This window comes from Mustela nivalis, assembly GCF_964662115.1.
Source record: "Mustela nivalis genome assembly, chromosome: 3".
In the NCBI taxonomy this organism is placed as follows: Eukaryota; Metazoa; Chordata; class Mammalia; order Carnivora; family Mustelidae; genus Mustela; species Mustela nivalis.
Window position 1 is genome coordinate 44,244,584 of NC_139022.1, and position 5,526 is coordinate 44,250,109.

The 5,526-nt window shown below is 44.3% G+C and overlaps 1 long non-coding RNA gene across 1 annotated transcript; it reads left to right on the plus strand.

Annotated features, from left to right (window-relative positions):
* The first annotated feature begins 493 nt into the window (after positions 1 to 493).
* Positions 494 to 5,258, plus strand: LOC309860826. The gene is made up of 3 exons (XR_014309657.1): positions 494 to 538; positions 3,881 to 3,978; positions 5,145 to 5,258. It is a non-coding gene; the product is annotated as an uncharacterized lncRNA (long non-coding RNA).
* Positions 5,259 to 5,526: the final 268 nt, after the last annotated feature.

The following is a 5,526-nucleotide window of genomic DNA, read 5'->3' on the forward strand; positions in this document are numbered from 1 at the left end:
ATTTGTTTAAAACAATGTTTCTGTTTACTTTACTTGTAGGGTGTTAGAATTTTTTTACACACATGCCAGATACTAATTATAAAAATGTTAGATAGTTGATTTTTTACTGCCTTTTTGTGGGATTAAAAAAGGGTGACCAGCACCTCAGTCTCCTTATTTGTATAGAATCCCCCATTGTGCAATCCCTTCTGATACAGAAGTCACGGTAGTCAGGGAAGCCATCTTCCTCTTCCTGGAGGTTTCCATTCAGGCAAGAGACCAAGACTCTCTTCAGAAATTTCTCTTGAGGGGCGCCTGGGTGGCTCAGTGGGTTAAAGCCTCTGCCTTCGGCTCAGGTCATGGTCCCAGGGTCCTGGGATCGAGCCCCACGTCAGGCTCTCGAGCCTGCTGCTTCCTCCTCTCTCTCTCTGCCTGCCTCTCTGCCTACTTGTGATCTCTGTCTGTCAAATAAATAAATAAAATCTTTAAAAAAAAAAAAAAAAAAAAAAAAAAAAGAAATTTCTCTTGAGAAATACAGGTCACCTGAGAATCATTCAAGGTGATTTATCTGAGGAATTTATCTTATATATTTTTAAATATTTATTTTTTTGAGGGGTTAAGGGCAGATGGGGAGAGAGAGAGAGAGAGAGAGAATCTCAAGCAGACTCCCTGCTGAGCACATAGCCCAACATAGGGCTTGATCTCATGACTCTGAGGTCACCACCAGAGCCAAAACCAAGAGTGGGATGCTTAACTGACTGTACTACCCCCCAGTGCCCTGAGGAATTGATTTGAAACGAGGAAGGCAGTTGTCCTCATGCTCCGTCCTTATCAATATCAATTTCTTCAGACTTGTAAAGAGCATCAAGTTTCGCAATGCTTTGGGGGATTATCAGAAAAACTCCAACACCACAAAAGATCTGAGTGACCAGAACGGCAATCCCACTATCTCCTGTGTTGTTGCTTCTTGACATGTCTTTGCCCTCTTATCTGGTGGCAACTACATGAACTTTTGATAGACTCAATTCCCCTAACCATCGCGGTAAGCAGGACCGCCTAATCTATGTGTAAATTAGGAAAAAATGATCTTTCTTCAAGACGCTTTCGGGACATCTGTCAGAAAATTGTTACAATACACTGATCTTATTAGAACAAGACACTTGACTACCTTAAGCCCAAAAATATTTGACATAGCGTGTATATGATTCCATATTGAAAAGACCATCACTTCTGTGTGGCAGACATGACTATAACCTCCTTTTGAATTTGTCTCCCAATGGCATGAAGGGTCACAAGTGGCTAAGAGGACATAGTTGTTTTCAGTTTAGCAGAACTATCATTGTTTACCCGGCAGAAGAAATCTTAGAGTACTAAGAATTCAAAATCAGGGGGCATCTGGTTGGCTCAGTGGGTTTAGGTCATGATCTCAGCGTCCTGGGATCAAGCCCTGCATCAGGCTCTCTGCTCAGCTGGGAGCCTGCTTCCTCCTCTCTCTCTGCCTCTCTGCCTACTTGTGATCTCTCTCTCTCTGTCAAATAAATTAAAAAAACAAAAAAAGAATTCAAAATCAGCGGAACCCCATGCAGGAAGGAAAAGTGGACCATTAGATTTAATAGTGAGAGGTGCCATTGGATTTAACAGTGAGCAGTTTCACCCATTCGTTCTCAGGCCCATATATTATATCACTATTTTTCTCTGGTTCAGAGGACATACTGCATCTACACATTACCACCCCGGACTGGCATGATGTTTCTCCCTGAGCTACATAACTGAATATTCAATAGGCTTTCTGCTAGTCTGTAAGTCAAACTGCTTTGAAGTGATGTAACAGGTGTGACCAGTGATTCCACGGGTATTAGTATAATGCCTTATCTCACTGAAAATTACTCTCTCTCTCTCTCTCTCTCTCTCTCTCTCTATATATATATATATATATATATATATATTATTTGACAGACAGAGATCACAAGCAGGCAGAGAGGCAGGCAGAGAGAGAGAGGAGGAGGCAGGCTCCCTGCTGAGCAGAGACCCCGATGTGGGGCTCAATCCCGGGACCCTGGGATCATGACCTGAGCTGAAGGCAGAGGCTCCAACCCACTGAGCCACCCAGGTGCCCCTAAAAATTATAATATTAAAAGCAATGTTTTGAAAGAGAAGTTGCGAATGAGTCAGGCGTTCAGTACATCCATGGACTGTGCTACACTGCAGGTTTATGACAGTCAGGAAAAGCAAATCCAATCCAAAATAAGTGTCCATAACGTGAAGAAATGTAATCAATGGGCTGCCCAGCACCTTTTTGGTCTCATGAGAGTTGGGTCCTATAATGGAGGCTTCCTGCCTGTAGTAATAGCAGGCAGGCCAGCCTTGGAGGGGAAGTCTGAGTAGCCAAGCCTGTGCTTAGGTTCTATGCACGGTAAACCACTTGGTTTATGATCTCATTGCAGGCATAGAGTATCTCGAGGAATGTCCGGTTTTATCACAAACATCTCATTTACAATGGGAGGTTCATGAATGGAGTTTATCAGGACAGGTGTTCAACCCCTCCAGGAACTGATCACAAGCCAAAAGCTGTTTCTCAAAAGGAGAATTATTACTCACCAAAGAGGGTGTGCTTATGCTCAAACATCTTTCCTTCCTCTCTCCCTCACTCCCCCCTTCTCTCTCTCTCTTCTTCCTTCCTTCCAAATTATTTATTTATTTGAGAGAGAGAGAGAGAGAGAGAGAGAGAAAGTGAGCATGAGCTGAAAGGTGGGGCGGGGCAGAGGAAGAGGGAGAAGCAGACTTCCCATCAAGCAGGGAACCCAATGCGGGGCTCTGCCTCAGGTCCCTGAGATCATGACCTGAACAGAAGGCCGATGCTTACCGACTGAGCCACCCAGGCACCCCCAGTTTATTGGAATTTTCATTGGGTGTAGACAGCGTTCCAAACTGCCGTGGGACTTTTGAGTCATTCACTAGGTCATAAAAGTCAAATAGTAGAGCAGCCTGCCATGAAACTTACCTTTCCTAGCCTTCTTAGGTCCGGGTCTTACTCAAAATTTGCAGTCATTTGGGCCATCCTATAAATGAATCAAAGAAGCACACCTGTAGTATACGTTACTTGCAAAATTCAGTGAGGCTGATGGAGCGTTATGCCTTTTCTCTATCACTGTCAGATGCGAGGTATGTTAACTTGCCCTTCGTATTGACAAGGAGATCCCCATGGACTTCATACGGGTGAGAGGCCCCCTCTCAAGTCATTGCTATGTTCTTTTACTCGGTATTTTGACAGGAAACAATAATATATTAGAGCAACATGATGCCCAGTGAAAAGATGGGACTATCAAGGACCCAACAGCCAACTGTGGTGCACAGTTCAAGAGCCTGGAGCACCTGGGTGGCTTAGTCAGTTACACATCTGGCTTCGGCTCTGGTCATGATCTCAGGACCCTGGGATGGAGCCCCACCCCCATGGGGCTCCCTGCTTGGTGGGAAGTCTGCTTCTCCCCTCTACCTCTCCCTCTCTGCTCGTGGCCTTTCTCTCATGTTCTCTCTCAAATAAATAAAATCTTTAAAAAAAAAAAAAAAAAAGAGCTACTGTACTTCTGAGACCAGATAAGTAAACTAGTGCTCCTGCCAAGTGAAAAGAACCTTCTGATGTTATTTATTGAAATAGCATTTTTGAGATCAACAGATGTAAAATAAAAACTGTCCTTATTTGCTTCCGTAAAGAAATTATATCTGGATTGGCCATTAGAATTTGGAAAATGGATTCGGCCAATGACAACCAGCTGGATAAGGATGTTCAGGAAACATTTGGGAGACTCTGGTGATGTGTGCATAGGTCAAACCAGTTACCTGTGCATCTTCTAAGTCTTGGAAGGTAGCATTTAACTTTGTATTTCCTCCCCACCTTTCCCAGCCTCCTCCTGAGGATATGATATGGATTTTGATTCACTTTCTGCTGGGGAGAGGAAGTTAGAAGAGTTTTCCTTGGTCTTTTCTACCATAATAGCTAAGGTAACCATATAATCTATCGTTAAAACCAGTACCTTTAAAAAAAGATTTTATTTGGGGTGCCTGGGTGGCTCAGTGGGTTAAAGCCTCTGCCTTCAGCTCAGGTCATGATCCCAGGGTCCTGGGATCGAGCCCCGCATTGGGCTCTCTGCTCAGCGGGGAGCCTGCTTCTTCCTCTCTCTCTCTGTCTGCCTCTCTGCCTACTTGTGATCTCTCTCTCTCTGTGTCAAATAAATAAATAAATTTTTAAAAAGATTTTATTTATTTATTTGACAGAGAGAGAGAGACAGCAAGAGAGGAAACACAAGCAGGGGGAGTGGGAATGGGAGAAGCAGGCCTCCCAATGAGCAGGGAGCCTGACACAGGGCTGGATCCCAGGACCTTGGAATCATGATCTGAGCTGAAGGCAGACACTTAATCAACTGAGCAACCCAGGTGCCCCAGGAGAAAGAATCTTAAGCAGACTCCACACCTAGCATGGAGCCTGATGTTGATCTCAGGACCCTCACTCAGATCATGACCCTGAGCCTAAATCCAAGAGTTGGATTCTTGACCAACTGAGCCACCCAGGTGCCCCCACTACCTGAGCTCTTTCAGCCTCCCCACTAACCAGTGAACCCCACCAATGAGGATGGTCTCTCCCCATTCCCAGAAATCGGTGTTAAGCTTAGAGCCAAAATCCAACAATCCCTGAGAGGTGTCGGTATTTGCTTTCCCCATTGCGCTGTCAATCTGGTACATGAACACTTTCCTTGTGGAAAGCAGGAAAGGAAATCCCAGAACACACTAGCTTATTACAAGGTGCTTTCCTAAGTGCATCGGGCCTCATCCCAATGTGCTAGGAATGAATGCCTGTGTATAGACTGAGGTCTGAGAATTAGGGGAAAAGCTGAGACTGCTGTAGGAGTTGAAAACAGGTCTCTTCAAGCCCAGAGGGGTGTTGCTGTTGTTATAGAAATCAAATAGAACCTCCATGGGCTCTTCTCCAGGGACTCTAATTATAGGCCTGGAGATGGTCAGGGTTGGTGGAGGTCAGCACACAGATTCAGATTTCCCTAGCTTGATAACTTCCTCAGGTAGGGTTCTTACAGGTGCTTTTCCAAAGAGGAGAGAGACAACCCTCTGAGACATTCCATTCCTTCCAAATTTCTTTATTCCTATTCTCATAGATCCAATCTTTTTCAATCATGGCTCTAATTTTCACACAAGAGACCGAGAGGAGCTGAGGATTCCGCTGATATTACTCAACAACCCACTGGATCAGATGCTGTATTTTATTCTGGCCAGCAACTTAAAGAGATAAAAGGTTTTGTGTGTTTATTTTATTTATTTATTTGGGTAAGCGCTGCTATAGGAGTTTGTTGTCATTCACTAATCTCAAGCGTTCTGGAACCAACTGAAACAACCATTTCATCCAATTTTTCTCAATCTCCTAATCCTAGATTAAGCCTGACATTCATGGTCCACACTGGGACACTTCAGAGAGTGAAATGGGCACACTGAAGAAAATTATGCTGGTGTAAGAAGCATTCAATATCCAGGAGACACTAG